The sequence below is a fragment of the Miniopterus natalensis genome, chromosome 13 (genome assembly GCF_054644295.1).
Source record: "Miniopterus natalensis isolate mMinNat1 chromosome 13, mMinNat1.hap1, whole genome shotgun sequence".
Taxonomy (NCBI): Eukaryota; Metazoa; Chordata; class Mammalia; order Chiroptera; family Miniopteridae; genus Miniopterus; species Miniopterus natalensis.
The window spans coordinates 37,008,465-37,026,168 of record NC_142093.1 but is presented as its reverse complement, the minus strand read 5'-3'; positions in this window follow the sequence as shown (position 1 = coordinate 37,026,168).

Genomic DNA, 17,704 nt, shown 5'->3' with positions numbered 1-17,704 from the left:
CCCTCCATGTTTCTTTCCCTTTCATTCCACATGCCACCATGATTGAATTATTTCAACATACATTTTTCAGCTTCAGAGAGTGTCCTAGGCACAACAAAACAAGGAGGAGTAAAACAGCCTCTACCCACCGCTAACCTCCAGTCTAACAGGGGTGACAGCGATATTCCCAGATGACTTCAACATAGTAAGTACTTAGAAGTATGAACCTGGGGTCATTTCTATAATATGTAGTTACAAGCACCTGCCTACAGGTAGGTGTTGTTTTACACTTTCTTGTTTATGTTTCTTTTTCCCCTGATTGCTTTCAAACTCCTTGAAGGCAGTGTCTACGTGTTTACTACTTCCCTACTTCTCTCCTAGATGACATGCGCAATAAATGCTGATTGAAATGGTTCTAGATCCATGGTTGACAAGGCAATCACTTTCTTAACTTGCTTTTAATATAATTCTTAAGGCTTAGATGCTGGAGTCACTAAGAGAAAGAAAAGGAGACCCCAAATTCAGGTTTGTAAGTAAATGCATTATCTAGCATTGTCATTGTACTTCTTCTGAGAGACCAGGCTTATCTTTCGAGCTCCGTGGGGCCTTAATTTAGAGGTACTATTGACAATTCATTCCTATGAGATTGCTCAAGTGGTGAAGAGCATGTGGTGTTAAATGTGATGTTAAACATTACTATCTACTCTAAATCAGAAAGAGGGCACAAGTGTTATAGTTGCTGTTTAATGATGTATGAAAAAGCTGTCTGGTAAAATGCACCGTTAAGAAAAACTGAAACTAGAGCCCAACAAAGACCTGATGATATATTGAGAACTTTGTGGCCAAGGCCACATCTCCTGATGTGGAAAGTGATGAGTGCCAAATGCCCTTGCAGAGTAAAGAATCTAAGGTAAATCCATGGAGGCAGAGGAGTGGAGGGAATGCTGGTTTGGGAAAGGGAGTGAATGAGGGGACAAGGCCTGTGTCTACATGCATTCACGAAGCCCCTTGCTGTCCAGTTTGGTCATGGCTTATTTTTAAATCTCCTTTCTTGTTAGTTCACGGAAACAGACCCACAAACTTAGAAAACAAACAAATAAAAAGCTCAGTCAACAGAAATAAGCTGTATTAATTAGAATGGCATATGGTAAGCAAGTCTTGGATCCTTCAAAGAAATGCCCAAAGCAAAACTACTATTATTATTATTATGTTTCTGCATTTACAAATAGAAGCTAGTAATTGCAATCATATCTTTGGTTTAAAATGCTTAGTGCAACATGGGACTGCAACTTATCTATATAGTTCTAATAAGTGACTTACAATAAACTATAAGTTTAGAAACTACCATGGATTTTATGTCTTTCCAGGAGGTTTTTATTGATCTAAAAAAGTTGTTAAAGAATTATGAAAGTCTGTATCTGCTTGTTTAGTAGATAATTTCTATCTAATTGATTGTGTTTCCTGTCTGGTGAGTTAGTCTTATGGACTGACTGACTGTATTTCCTGATATAGCTACAACGTAAGTCTATGACAGAGTACTCTCCAGATCGTACATGAACATATCTTGCACTCTCTGTGTAGACATAGCTAGTCAATTGAGTTGAACAGTGAGAAACATGCTTTTTCATCCTAAAACGCTTTGAGCAGTTTGGTGAGACAAGACATACCTGCACAGAGAATGATATTCAGAGAGATAAGGCAAGAAAATAAGTGGTTCCTTCTTTTTCTTTTTCCAAATGAATTATATTGATGAGAAATATAATAACTTGGAGGGGAAGAGAGCTAACTTCACATTGAATCTATCAGGGAGGTTGTAGAATGTGAAATTGGGGCCAGCTCTGAAAGAGCCAACTTTTGAAAGAGAAGGGGAAGCCAAGTGAATATAAGCCCGAGCAAGTGAGCAGAGAGAGGAGTGCTCAAGATGGACTCAGCAATGGGAACCTTACAGAAACCAGATTGCCTGGAGCAGATTATATGTGCATGTTGCAGGATTGTTTACAATAGATAGAGGCATAAGTTAGGACAAGGTCATGGGCACCCTATATGTCAAGCTAAGGGTTTAGCATTTTATCCAATGTCCAAGGCGTTACCTCTTACTAAGGTATTTCAAGACTGCATTGGTTAATAACATGGGATGTTTAAAAAAATTTTTTACCCCAAAGTTTGGACATTGGCCCCTGTTTTAAATATAGAGTGGGGCAAAAGTAGGTTTACAATTGTTTGTATGGAAAATAATACAAGAATTAATAAATAATAATACAAGAATAAACTGTTTTGTGTACTCACAACTGTAAATCTACTTTTGCCCAAGCCTGTATTACTCCACAAGGCAGATGGAATATTTGAATCTTTACACTTATTTATCATTGTTTATACCAAGTATATTTTTATTTATGTATTTTATTTGGTTGGTTTTTAAATTGTCCTCTTATCTGTTAAGTCTGGTCAAGTCTGTTGGGAGAGATGGAAAAGTGTCTGAATGCTTTTGTAACAAGAAAATTTCTTTGGAGACATGAGTAGAAATCTCAAGAGGAAAAGAGTTGGATTTTATTGACTTTATTTTCTACTACAATTAAATATCTATTAATGAGTAGGTCATGTAAAGAAAAACTCTGATTGTGAAGTATTCTATGGAAGAGTGATTTCTTATGTTCTGGCAGAGCTGAAAGGACCTCGAGGTATAGTGTCCTTTGTATATCAGAGTCATATGTACAATTAGCCAAATCCTTGTCTTGCTCTACACTTTGGTCATCCCCATGAAGATATTTACTTTATGGGAAGGGCTATTTTATTTCATTGCTAATCTAAATCAAGCCAAAGTGTTGTAGCAGCATGGTATTTTAGAAAGCAGCTGATGCACATCCAAGAATATATAACCTTAGGTAATCAAACGGATTATTTCATCCTTAAAATGAATTGGAAGTTTTTTATTCTTGCCCCATGCATAGGGAATTAAGGCATCACAATTAGATGGATAACCCTTGAAGAAAGTGTTATATCTGCCTATAAATCTGGCAGTTATTAAACAAATTCAGCCTGTCCAGGTTTCATGTGGTATTTGCCACCCATGTCAGCAATCTTTTATGTATATAGATCTAAAGTATCTGATGTTTGCTCCCTGTGCAATAGTTATTTCAGAATTAAGACTATTTATGTATCTGCCTTGGATGACAATGGGAGCTAAAGATACTAACTAGTTTGTACACCTGAGAATCCAAAACAATAAACCTGAAATCCATATTCTTCCTATTCCACTTTTCTTGCTAAACTCACTTCTCCCTTTTCACCCACTTCGCCTCCTTTCGTTCTGTTTTCTCCACTCATCCCTACCTCACTTCTTTATGTTCTCCAGCTCACAATGCAACAAATAACTAATCAGAAGAGAGAGAGAGAGAATGAGCCCTGTTGTGTTTTTTGTTTTTGTTTTTCAATTTTGGGGGATCCATTGTTAGCATTTTGGTATAGAATCACTGAAAAGAAAGGTTTCTCAACTTGCTCTCTACCCATAGGAACCTTCACATTGGGCAATTTTCACATCTCCAAGGTCGTCACCTAAAGTTTCCTTAGTTCCCAATTCTGTCTAAATCTAGGGAAATCCTATTACTTGGACCTAAAAAATGGATTATTATTATTATTTTTTTTACTTTTACTATCTTCCATAAAATCCTTAGCCCCTCAAATGACCAAGCTACATTTGGATGCAACCAGTATGACCATCAACTCTTCAAGTTTCACCGAGCCCTTTTCTCAGTGTTTTTGCATCTTCTGCCTATCTTTGGAGAATGTATTTTATAGCCTCCAGGTCAACATGCATATTCCAGCGTTTCCTGGGTTCCAGATTGGCATAGGACTCGGGAGTGAGAAAGCATTCTGCAGCTGCCTGTAAAATCTCTGCTCGCTATGCTTCCCCGTGACCCGATGATTTAAAATGCTGATGAGTGGACTACGATCCCTAGATGGTTCTCCAAACATGAAATCTTCACACTTAAAGCTCTCTGCCTGTTAACCCTGTCGTTTACTGTGGGCCTGGTACAGACCCCATACACACTCCACGCAGAGGGAGTTTTGAGTGGGTATCTTCCAATGTTCTCCAGTTTGAGACCTCAGCCTCTGTCCCAGACTCCAGGACCCCCAGGACACAGGCACATTCCCTTTGGGGATAATTCTCACTGTTTCTGACCCATACTCAGCACAGTCTCTTTCTCAGGGGTCCCTTTCATAACTGAAATTAAAAGTACATCAATGTTTTCTTCTTCCTCAGTTCAATTTTAAGTCATATTTTGGAAACTGGTGCGCATGCTTTATTTTATGTTCATGGACACAGAAAAGAGAGGTTTCAATCCTATTGTTTTGATTCAGTGCTCACTCAAGAAGGCCTGAGAATTTCCTGTAATTGTATTTTTTAAAGAGGCACTTTCTAAGGCAGGCCCTGTGCTAAGTGCTTTATTTACATTACCTAATGTATTTAATTCTTCCAATAACTCTATGGATGTGTTTTGGGTTTTTTTCCCCACATTCTGAACAAGAAGCAAAAACTCAGAAAGGTTAAGTAAGTTGTTCAAAGTCACACAGCTCCCACTGGGAAAGCAGAATTACAATTCCGCAGTCCTGATACAAATATAAGTAAATAAAAAAAAAGAAAGCCGTGCCCTTTCTACTACTCCATATGATCTCCCTAATGGATAATTTGCTTTTACTCGTGTCAATTTCTGAACTAGATACCTTTCCGTTTTTCTTTGAAACAAACAAACGAAAAAACTCTATTCCCTTGGCTTCAGACACTCATGAAAGGCACTTAACTTCAGGGATGGGTGAATGTCGGAAAGGTCAGGAAGAGGTCACATAGTGTCCTCTGTGTTGTCACCCAATGTTGTGGTAGGGGACTGCAGCGAGCAGGCTTTCCTGTACGTGAGGAGCACTTTGGAGAAGTGTTCTCTACCCATAGACACAAGGTGATGGGAAAATTCAGGGGCTCAAATGCAATCAATCTCAACTAATCAACAAACACTGTGAGTCAAAGGAAGGCCTGTGGTTCCGAGGCCCTGGAAAGGGCTGCGCAGAACCTGGCGCAGATGCCCACGGCACGAAGCACACGCCGTCTCCTGTCCCCCGGCGCCTGCTCTGCCCTCCCGGCCTCTCTGAATCCTTCAGTGAAGATGGTCCCAGTCAGCGTTCAAATGAACCGTGACAGCCCTGGTCGGTGTTGCTCAGCGTTCAGAGCCCGAGACCGCGCACCGAAGGGTTGCAGGTTTGATTCCCGGGCAAGGACACATACCCGGGTTGCAGGTTTATTACCAGATCCCTGCCTGGGCACGTGCAGGAGGCAACCAGTTGATGTGTCTCTCTCACATCGATGTTTCTCTCTCCTTCTCTCTCTCCCCCTTCCTCCCTCCCATCCACTGTCTCTGAAAAGCAATGGAAAAAATATCCTCAGGTGAGGATTTAAAAAAAAAAGAGCCATGAGAGAGAGGCACTCCTATTATCTCCATTTCATAGATGAGGAAACTTGGCATTAGCAAGATAGGTAATTTGCCCCCACACAGTCTATGGTCTCTGAGTAGCAGAGCTGGTTGGGAGTGGGGGACCAAAGGTGAGGTGTGGTGCTAAAACTGAGACCGTCCTAGGCACACTGGGACCATTGGCCACCCTAGAATTGGAACTGGTTCTGCCTGACTCCAGTCTTTTTATGTCACTGGCCCATAACATTTTCCTTTTAACTCAAAATGAGTGATAAAATTTAATTTATGCAAAATAAGCATGGGCACCTACCAGTTCTAGACAGGCTCTTGGCCGATACGTCCGTAAGCCCTTTCTCCCCCTTCTCAGAGCAAGGCGAAGGCCTCTGTGCTGGGCAGTCTCCTCTCCAGCCCCCGGGTAGCCAGTGGCCGCACGTGGATTTGAGCCTCTTACTCATGCGGGCCCCTGTGAGTGGTGGATGTTGCTGGGAGTTACAGGCGGGAAGGGGAAGCCAGGCTGCAATTAAGAATCGTTTCTATGTTATGTTTCCGATAAACTGCACAAGAAATCTCAGAAGGAAAAAAAAATCTCTAAATCTCCAGTAATGTGTTATAATTTCTTTTCTCACCCTAAATATATATTCTATTCATACTGAATATTGTAAGTTACAAATTCACATTCCTTTTCTTAAAGAGAGACCCCCAAAATTGTACCAGCTTCAGGCCCCACAAGCTCTGCTGGGCCCTTCATGGCTCTATGCAGGTCTCTTTCTGCCCTGGACAGGACCTCAGATTATTCATGTTACATACATATGTAAGTCACATATTAAATATACTAGACAAAACCAGAAATTTTTAGAAATGAAATCAATACTCATAGTCTCCCTTCCCAGTGGACAACCATATGAACTTTCTTTGGTGTATGTAACCAGGAGTCTATTGGTTTTTGATCTGAGTTTTCTAGAATTGTTTATACAGTGACATTTCAGGAACTGTATAGACACCTAATTTAAACATGCCATCCTGAGACTGCGGCTATCTTCCCAACCCCCAATTAAAAATTATTTGATGCAACCCCATTGATCTACTTGATAAAGGTTATTAGATAGGAGTTTCACAATATTTTTGAAAACAGACTCTGCTGTTAAAAATATTTCAAATCCACTTCTCTGTTTATTACACTCAACCCAGCCAGCTATCACTACAGAAATATCTGATGGGCTTAGCTATTCTAAGGAATTAATAGCCAATAATTATCTAATGTATTATTCTCTAGAGGTATATGAATGAATTTTTAACAATATTTCTTGAGGGTTTTCAGGAATCACTGTAGGAATCACTAGAATGGTGGGGTCAGATCAGGAGGAGAGGATTTTTTAAGATGATACCAAGACTCCATTCCTGATCCTTCTGGGGCACCTACTGATTGGTCAATTGGGCCAGGTAAGGATATTTCTCTTCTAGGGCCATCTCTTCTCAGATATTGTGAGATGAGCTCAAATCCTTGTTTAGGACAGGCAGGAGGCGGTGACTGCTGAGTGGAGAGATGGATCACTGCCCAAAGCCAAGAACTCAGGTTATATTCCCTATTTTGCCACTTATAAGCAGTATGTATTTGGGCAAGTCACTTTCCGAACCTCACTCTCTATAGCAGGAGACTGTCTTTGAAGCAAAAAGGAGCTGGACAATGTCTCCTTGAGCTCCTCTGTAGTGGTAGGGTCCGTGCCACAGTTTTATTACTACAGTGTTGTTGCTGCAAGCTAGAGAGGTCTGGGGCTGGGGCTGGGGCTGGGGCCTGAGTTATAACTCACTTTGTATACGCCCATGTGGGGATTGTGCCAATTGGCTTCACCTTTAAATTTGGGTTTAATCTCACAGACAATTTCCTTTTTATTCAATGAATCCCTGATGCACATGTGTCTCTACATCGGAATTTTTAAAGCCTTTCCATCGACAAGTTCTGGTCTGCCTGCCTAGCCCTAAATTAATGAATAATTACCCATATATAATGATCTGTATATTAATCCCTGAAATCATCAGATTTAAAAAAACCTTTGAGTGGCTTTGTATTTTCCTACATGTTCTCTTACTTTCACATATAAGATTCTCTTTATTGAATATGTGTTCTCTTTAGCTGCCACTAAATACCCTCCTCATCTTTCAAAGGCAACACTTAAATGCCACAACCTTCATAAAGTCTGCCAAGATTTACATGTTCATACCCAAGGTCTCCCTACCCTTCAGATCTCTTGTTCTCAACCTCTCATCCCTTGGGGTATCCTTGGTTTTGGACATTACTGCTCCTCCCCTAATATCACATTCCTTTGCTTATTAATCTTTATTTGCCATTCGTCTTGTTAATACTCTCTCTTTCTCCTACCTCCTCCTACCTCTCACAAATAAAGAAGCATTTAGCATCCCTCTAGTGTTAGACTCTGAACTCCTTCTTAGGATCATTGTTAAGGACATAGTTAATGTATTTTTCTTGAAATGCATTGGCATGGCATATTTTTCCTTATAAATTGATAGTGCATTTCACTAAAAGCTCCTTCTGTGTTCTGCCTGTAAAGAAAACCACCCATTGTGCCAAAATGTACTTGCCTGATCCCGAATGAATCACGGAGCACCAAACTACAGACCATTGTTCACCTCGAAACCAGGAAATCCAAGCCTCTCTTCTGTACTCAGGTCATTTCACAGGACTTGAGGTCGGAGTTAACTTCCACTAAGTGGGTATTTTGAACATGAATAATAAAGGAGATTACTGAGATAACTGATGCCTTTCCAAGACACTGTCTAGAGAGGCCCTGAAAGAAAGCCAGAGGATCTCCAGCTATACTTAAGATGATAATTAACTTACAAAGTGTGGGCGATGGGCGGACCTGCCCACGGCCTTTCCTCTTATGTGCTTAAAGAAAGGGAAGCTTGAGGAATGCTTCTAGAGGCTAAGAAGACAGGTATAATTCTCCTTCTCTAGAACCTCCGTGGAAGATCAAGAGGCTGCAGTACAGAGATCCTTGGTTCTGTCAATTTACCCACCTCAAGAAGTAGGCAGCCAGCAGCACAAGCATGTGCCTGGTTAGTCATTTGAGTCACGCAGGTGCTTATTGTTTTAAACGAGCTCTACAGAGCAGCAGCAGAAAGTTCATCATTTGATTCAAATCATGGTTCTTTTTAATTTGCTTTGAGCAATAGAATAGGCCTAGTGTAGAACTGAGGCAGAAATTCAAGGCCCAATGGCAACCAAATTTAGTATCAGCTACTGTTTATTGAGTACCTACTATGTGCCAGGACAGTGTAAGCCCTCTAAAATATAATCATTTTTTGGCAAAATGGAGGTTGTAATACCTACCCCCAAGAGTTGTTCTAAGGATGAAATGAGTCCTTTTACACCACATTTGTCACTTGATCTGCCCTCAGCACTGGCAGCAATCACTTTGCCCTTGCTTCACCTTCACAAAAAGCCAGTGAGGTAACAGGCATCCAACCTAGGATGTCATTTGCCTCCTCAACCTGAAATCTTCAAGGTCTCATGCACAGAAAATAATAATAACGCTGCTGAATTCACAGCCTGTTACAATTTACATAATGCTTTAACGTTCACTATCTTCTTTAATATTCAAATCCTACTTTTAAAGTGAAAACCAATTTCTCCATTTTAGAGACGAATGTTTGAGAGGGAGAGTTATCAAATGACTTGTTCAAGGGGACACAATTAAAATGGGCCTCAAATCCATCAAAATTCACCAGTGGCTTTGGATGGAAAAGGCGGTAGTGTCCTTAAGGTTGTCATTGTACTGGCATTAAACTAGCCTAACTTAAATATATTCCCTCCCACCTGACAGGGCCTTGCAATGCTTCCCAGAGTTAAGGCATTGTGTTTCTAAAGGGCCTTTGTAAAATATGCAAATATTTCCCCTGAGATGGGTGGCATAATAAGCCAGTGTGTCCCAAACTTTTCCATAGAATGCATGCACATATCACATATATGTGACTGTATTAGGTTCTTGTGGCTGTTGTAACAACCACACACTTGATAGCTTAAAACAAATTTATTATCTTACAGTTCTGAAGGCCAGAAATTAGAGATCAGTATGGCCCAACTGAAATCAGTGTCAGCAGAGCCGTATTTCCTGTGAGGCTGTAGAGGAGAGTCTCACCCTCACCTCTTCCAGCTTCTGGTGGCTGCCAGCGTTCCTGGGCTTGTGTTCCAATCTCTGCCTCCATCTTCCACTTGCCTTTCTCTCTTTTGCGTCTCTGTGAGTCTCTCCAATCTCTGCATCTCCCTTAGATACATGTGATTTCTTTTAGGGCCTACCCAGACAATCCAGGAGAAACTCCTCTGAAGATCCTTAATCATGTCTTTTGTCATATAAGGTGATATTCAAGCTTCTGCCGTGTCAGGTAGTAATCACAGGTTATGTGATGGCTACTGAGTCACTACACAACCAAATCAGGCTTCTTAGATTCCCCTGGCCTCAACATATTTTCACTTTTGCCTTATCACCAAAATTATGTCACATGGCCACTTCTACTTACAAAGGAAGCTGGGGCAGTATTTTCTTTTTCCAGTCTCAATAGTGGAAGGTACTGACTGAGATGGGGGTTGGGAATAAATGCTGGGTCAGCCAACCAGCAGAATCTGTCCTAATGTGCTTCAAGTGCTCCCCGACTGCTGTCCTTTGCATTTTTTCAAGAAGCTTTCAATTCTTTTGTAGCTAAAAGAATAATAATAGTAATAACAATAATAATCTAAATCCTGTCACCCAAAGCTAGGCACTATTACCATTTTGGTGTCTGCCTTTTCTTTCAAATTCCTCTCTCTTTATAGATAGGTAGGTAGGTAGGTAGGTAGGTAGGTAGATGTTTGTATACATATATCCGTGTCCTCCCCCACCCAGGCCTTCACCACACTGCTGTCTGTGTCCATGGGTTAAGCATATATGCATATAAATTCTTTGGTTAATCTCTCCCCACCGACCCCCATCTTCCCTCTGAGATTCCTCCGTCTGTTCCATGGTTCTATGTTCCTGGATCTATTTTTTTCATTAGATTCCACATATGAGTGAGGTCATGTGATACGTGTCTTTCTCTGACTGGCTTACTTTGCTTAGCATAATACCCTAAACTATTTTTGTTATTTTCCACTCAAAAAATCATGGAGATGTAACGTCAGTGGATATGGTTAATGTTACTCTTTCAATTATTGTATTGCTATTTCATCATTTTTATTTAACCAAATTCCTGTTAACAGACACTCATGTTATTTCGAGTTTTCTCACTAGTTTAAACAATCCTGCAGCAAACATCTCTAGCTCTCTATTTTGCTACCACAGTACTCGTGTTTCTTGGATAGAGTAACATTATTATTTAAACTTAAAAAAAATCTACCAATGATATGAGATGCTTAAAGTGATCATTTTTTCCATAAATATTGTCCTTCTTCCTTAAAACAACAAAGAACATATAAAGAAGGATATGTTAAAATACCAGAAAAATCTCAAAAATCTCTCAAAAAATCTTTAATATTCCCTTTAACTAAAGGAGAACTGAAACCATGGATTCAAAAGAGAAAATAAGGAGACGCTCTCCTTCCTGAGAGATTCATTTCTTGGATTTAAAAATACAAGTCCATTTCTTTAGTTGTTTTAAAAGGAAGAACTTCTATGTTATTTATACTGAAAAGGAAAGATTACATTAAGGTCTGACACAAATTGACAAAAGCCAGAGGATGCAAACTGAACGCTATCCTTCTATCCCCAACCCAAGCTTTTTAAAGCCCAAATGGTTTTAACAGAAGAACTGTGCTCCAATCAATCAAATTATATCTTTAAAAGATACAGTGGTGACTCTGTTAGGACGGTCAAAACCATATCTAGCATTACATGCCTCCAACTGCAGGGACTCAAAACATTTTTATGAACGCACCAGCGGGGGCTAATGGGAGAGGCCTCCCCGGTTAATGGCTGCGAAAGGAAGATTCTGGCAAATCTGACCCAGGGAACCGTCCTGCAGCTGCAGAGGCAGATAAAAGGGAGACATAAAACAACCTTGCAAATAGCCTGCCCAGACGTGTCTGCATTTTCCTGTCCTTAAATGGTCTGGAAGTGGGCAGACAGAGGAGGGAGGAGGCTGCCTGTAGGAACCTATGTGTGAGCTTCTGCTCACGGGGTAAGAGCAGCACATTTGTTCTCCCAGCGAGTCCTTCTAAGTCATTCATATGTGAATTCCCTCTTATCACCCACTGACCGATGTCTGCCAGTGGCCTTCTAAATCTGCACCATTTGTAAGGGGCCTACCCAGATATATCATCATTTCCTCTTTAAAGCTTCACCACCTTTCATTGCTTCAGCCCTTCACCCCCAGCCCCTGCCCCCCGCACCCAGAACTGAAGACCGCAAAGTCCTCTCCGGGGTCCTCTCGAGATGGCAGATTTAAAAGTAGTGGAAGAGCCCTCTTATCAGGCGTGATAAGACCACTTGTTAATCAATTAACTCAAAGTTTGTTTAAGTGGGGAATGATTTAAAATGATGTTATACTTAAACATCTATTCTCATGCACATTCACTCGCTCGCATGTGTGGATGCAGCAGTGAGGCTGCTTCCTCTTGTCCTATCGGGATCCTCTTTGGAGTCCCAGGGCACCTTTCTTGAATAAATCAGATCCAGGATGCATTTCTACAATTTCCAGTTTGGGGTTTCTCTGAGAAAATTTAATGATACTTGCAAAGCAATTCGACTGCCAAGAAGCTGTCCGCGTTTTTTACAGCTTTTTCTAATCTTTTACAGTTGTCTTACCCACTCCTATTTCAGCAGCCTATTTTATCAAACATTCACCGTTATCAAGTCTTTCCAAAGCACTTAGCTTAATTTTTTATAGATATAACCCTTCTTACCTTCATATTTTCTTTTTATATAATATTTTGCCAAATGACTTAAATATATTAAAAAGTACAATGACGCGAGCCGGTTTGGAAACAATCTGCAGAGGCAACTGGTTTTTGGTGAGCACGTGGTTCCACTGTGAGGCGCCATCGGCATTTATCCTGCAGCCGGTTTTGTTTTTATCACACTGAGTGAAGTAACACTAGTTTATAACATTATATGAATTTCAGGTGTACAACATCATAGCTGAATATCTTATACGCTATTGCATCCTCGCCACCAAAAGTCTACTTTTATGCAGTGTCTAGAGAGCGGATGCTAATGGGGTGGGTCTAATCCAGCAAAGCAGTTCAGTGGGCTCTGGTTAGGAAAGCTTCTGCTGTCGATCTGCCAAGCTATAAAGTTTAGAGTCTGGACAATTTTGGATAACTGGCAGAAAAGCCCAGGACTAAGCAGCTTGCCACAAACTCACTATGTGACCACAGGCATGGGTGCTATTCAGAAATGCCCAGGAACCATCGGCCAGCACAGACTGCACACTGTCTGCTTAGAGCACATGCTGGCCACCAACAACCTGTGAGCGGATATTGTGTGTTCTAGCTGGACATCAGCTCTGACCATGCATACGGTGACATTTCGGCCTTTGTTCACCTGAAAATGAGGGAGGTTGGTCAAGCAAAGCTCTACAGCTCCTCCCAACTCCGGAATTCTTGATTGAGCTATATACAGCTCTAATGAATTTCCTCCCAGGGTGTTCGTCACTTCTCGGATTTGACTGTAGTTCTTTCTTTGGATAAGTGCCGTCTCAGATTGTCATTGAGACACAGACTCTTACCGGCAATTGCAGTAAGACAATAGGAAGGGAGGCATGCCCGATAAGGTATATATTACATATTAATATTAGTATATTTTGTACATTTTAAATATGCTACATTACAAAGCATATTTACTCACACCCTCCTGCCTCATTCTCCAGGAGTCTGAGGTCTGCATGTTTTGTTTTGTTTTTAACCTGGGGATGATGCTTATTTTTCTGCCTTGCTTCATTTACACAGATTGGAGCATGTTTTCCACATGCAGCTTCTTGTTTGCCAACAAGCCCAGCTGTTGGGGGGCACCGAAGATCACCCAATTATAGAAAACAATCTTGAAAACCTTTCCCTATCTCCCTCTCCTACCCTCGAGGATGTTTTCCAACAATTGCACTTGGAAGAGCCTCCTTCGTTTGCAGGAAACATTTACTCCTTTATAGCTTTTTCTCTTTTCCTTTCCAACTCATCCTAAAGGAGCTTACCATGGAGTAGGTAGGGGGCCCTTCTCAATTGCCTCTAACATGCAAACCAAGGCAAAGCCAAGTCCATCTGACCAGACCTTTATTTTGAGACAGGACACAACAGATTTGAACACTTGCTTGGGAAAAAAAAAGGGGGGGGGGAGAGAGGGAGAGAGGGAGAAAGAGAAAGAAAAAAAGAAACTTCCAAACTGCTTTACAGTGTTAGCCCAAGCTCCTGTATGCCAAGTTCCAGCCCATAACAAATTTTATTGCAATGTTATAAGCTCCTGAAAGGAGGAACTTGGACTAGAAGTGCTGACATAAGCTGCCAGAGCCGCAGCTCTGCATTCTTGTGGGTTCTGCCCTGACATCAGCACACATCCAGGGCAAAACCCAAAATACGGAAATACCAAAATCAGGTTTGGGCCCCCAGATAGATTCTTTGATTTTCTCTCAAATTAATTTTAATGAAAAGAAGTAGGGGGTCTCATCAAAGAGAAATGAGCTCTCTTGCAAACAATACATGACTTCGTGTGGTATGGATGCTCTTGGCTGAGAACTCAAAGAGTTATTCAGTCAAAGTGGAATTCATCTTGCAAATAAAGCCGGCCTTATTTTGGGGGGAAGGGGTGGGTGATTATTCATGTAAATGGCAGCTTTATGTACTATAATTACAGTCATTAATGAAGACACAATTACTTTATCATACATACTAGGATCAAAGAAATTCTCTGAAAAATCAGTTCTCAGTGTATAGAGTCAATACAGAAATTAGACCAAATGCGAACTGGAAAATTTTGCTTAAATAATGCCCTAGAGGTTAAAAAAACAATGAGTTAAAGTTACAGAGTGAGAAAATTAAAAAGACACACTAGAGGTCACTGTTGCTACTTCAGCTGAGGACTTATTCATATACGTTATACATATATATAGGTAGTCTGTATGCATATCAGAAAATGTCTAAAAAGATCATTTACCTTTATTGAATTTAAAAACAACAACATCATGGTATTGCCCCTCCCCCGGCTGTATGTGGACAGTTGGAAGTACAAAGATTAAATTAAAATAGAAAACTTAATTTGGAGGATTTAATGATCATATCAAATACTTCTTCTCTAAATAAAAATCTTGTATCTCCTTTGTGCATTTTGAAAAACACCTTTCAACTATTCTTTCACTGAATCTAAAAGTAAAAGTAACTGAAGACTGATGTTTATTCCGGGGAAATGATTCCATCTCTTACCACAGTGCAAAAATGTAAGATTGTTACATATGGACGATATGAAACCCATTTTTAAACTGCATAGAGAAAAAGTCTGTGAAAAATCTTGGAACAGGCCACTGGAATTGTAGGTAAAAAGTTCCAATTCCACATATATAAAATGAAATAATTTTAGGAAAACAACCTGTGTCCCAGGTGGGCCATTGTGAATGCAATCAGTAATAGGAACAACTTCCTTATTTGCAGCCCCTGGAGGAGATTGGGGATCTGCCTCCCACCAAGACTTTTGGTGCTCAATAAGTGCATATTGTTGATAGAGAGAATGGGTTGGTGCATCCCAGAAGCCCAAAGCCTGGCTTCTGAGCGCGTTAACAGAAAAACTAAAGGCCGAGTGGTCTGTCCCGAGTGGAGTACCTACCCTGTTGCTGCCAAGGAAGGGGTTCATTCAGGATTCTTCTTAGAGCATCAGTCTTCCCTGGGTGTACTGGTAATAGCAGTGTCCGCCTGGAGGCATGTGGGCATATTCATCTCTAGGCCTTGAAATAACATTTTCGGAAAGATGCCCACCCCAGTTCCCTTGATTTCTGCTCTTTGCCTCTGCTCCTTGCCTAAGGCAAGGCCTACCGAAAAAGGAACAGGAGGAAGAGGGGAACACGCTGCAATGTCTCTGCTGAACCCCTCCTCTGCTCTCCATTGCATTATCTGCTCTGTCCTGTGGCTCAGAGTCCTGGGAGCAATTACAGTTCAAAGACCTGGATAATAACTTCTTAGTAACGAGGCGCTTTCTACAGGGTTCATGGGTGTGAGTAAATAGATTTTGAATTTGAGTATTTTAGTAGAGGATTCCATATTATTAATAGTAGTTTCCAAGTGTCCTTTGCTAAACCAGTGGTGGTGGTGAGAGGGAAGATTTGGAGGCTCACAACCTCAGTGTGAATCAAAAGTAAGGGACTGAGCAAAAATGAAAACAGAAAGAGAGGAAGAGCTCTTGGACTCAGACAACAGTGTGGCGATTGCGGGGAAGGGTGGTGGAGATGGAGGAGGGCGTAAGGGGGATAAATAGTGATGGAAATAAACAGATAGATGATAGATAGATGATAGATAGATGATAGATAGATAGATAGATAGATAGATAGATAGATAGATAGATAGATAGATAGATGATAGATAGATAGATAGATAGATGATAGATAGATAGACAGACAGACAGACAGACAGACAGACAGACAGACAGACAGATAGATAGATAGATAGATAGATAGATAGATAGATAGATAGATAGATAGATAAATAGCTATTACAAGTTTTTGGTAAAAAACAAAAAGTAAATACGTCATCATGTGCTGGTTCAGCATGGAGGAGAAAGCCATGGACCCTCACCTGCCCAGTCGGGGTGAATTTGGGCACCTTCCTGACATTTCTAAGCCTAATTTTTCACTTGTAACATGGAAATCATAGTTTCTTCTTTCCAGGCAGGATTACATAGATTAACCGTTGTAAAGTGCTAGGCACAGGGCTTGGCCCAGGGTAAGCGTTCGGTAAACGTTAGTTGTCATGCCGGCGTTCATTGAGCTCCTTTGCACCTATCAAGGAGGGACAGAAGCTGTGTTTACATCCACAAGCAGGTTTGAATCAGCAACAGTGTAACAAAACAACAGTGGAATTCAACAGCTCCTTGTTTGGGGGGAAGAAGAAAAACCAGGTTTTAATTAACAGTTGTGTTTTTGTTTTTCAAACAGTTTTGAGTATACAAATTCAAACTTGGACTGTAAGGAAAACAGAACACTTTATTATGATAACACTACTATTACCATTTTTTGAAGGGGGTTAACAAAATTACGTATATTTTGTTAGCCAAAAAAAAGACATGCAATGTGTTTATGTTTTGCACAGTGTAACTATTTTTTGAAAATGCCCTATAATCCACAAGCTGGATGAAGGAGAGGGGCTCATTGAAGTCAGCTGTACTCAAGAGCAGCTCCACTGTTCTCACAAGGTTGAAAACCACTGCCCTCACTAGTTCTGGTTGCAATTAGAATATGAAATACATTTTGTTTTAAATGGAAGCTTTTCTAATGAAATTTGGAACCCAGCGTCATTTCCCTTCCTTTGCTCACTACAAAAAGAGGATTTGAGGGCAGACAATAAAGAAAATGGCAGGGAACTATTAGGTGACCTGGGGGCAAGTCTCTTCAGTGGTTCAGTCTTTGTATGGATGCGAGCAAAAAGCTATGTCAAGCAAAAAAGTGGAATGGAGATTTGGCAATTCTATGGTTATTTTGAATAATGAATATTTGATCAAATTGAATGAATAATTATTACCAAATTTTCTAACTAACCAAGTAATTGCTAAGTCTTCAGTGTAGTCTTACTTAAGAAGGACTGCTGGGGCAGGGAAATGAAGAGTTTCCTCTTTATTCGGGTGTACAGCGAGAATTTATAAAGTGAAGAGCTAAGAGTAGTTCAGCCGAGAAATGATCCAGGAGTGGAAAAAGCCATACTTTCATCTCTGCTCTTCCCGTAACAGAAGGCCTGGAACTGCCTTTTAGACTAGATTCAAAACCGTTTCTAAAACCCTTGTTCTCAGCCTCACCCTGGAACCTCGCTTCTTAGTTGCCTTTATTTTATTAACATGCCGGGTCAGCAAAGCAGGGCTTGGGTAGAAATACAGCAAGATGTCTACCACCTAGAGGAAAAAAAAAAAATCCCAGGATCTTCCCCAAATGCTTCCAAATGGATAAAAATAAATCTCCTCACTCAGGGAAGCTGCTCTGCCCGCCAGTCTGCAGTTGTCTGGCTGTGGGGTATCCACTGAGGGCCATGGGGAGCCAGGGTGGTTGTGTTTGCCTCATACAAAAGGTAGAAGTTGCACAACCTTAGCTGAGGAAGC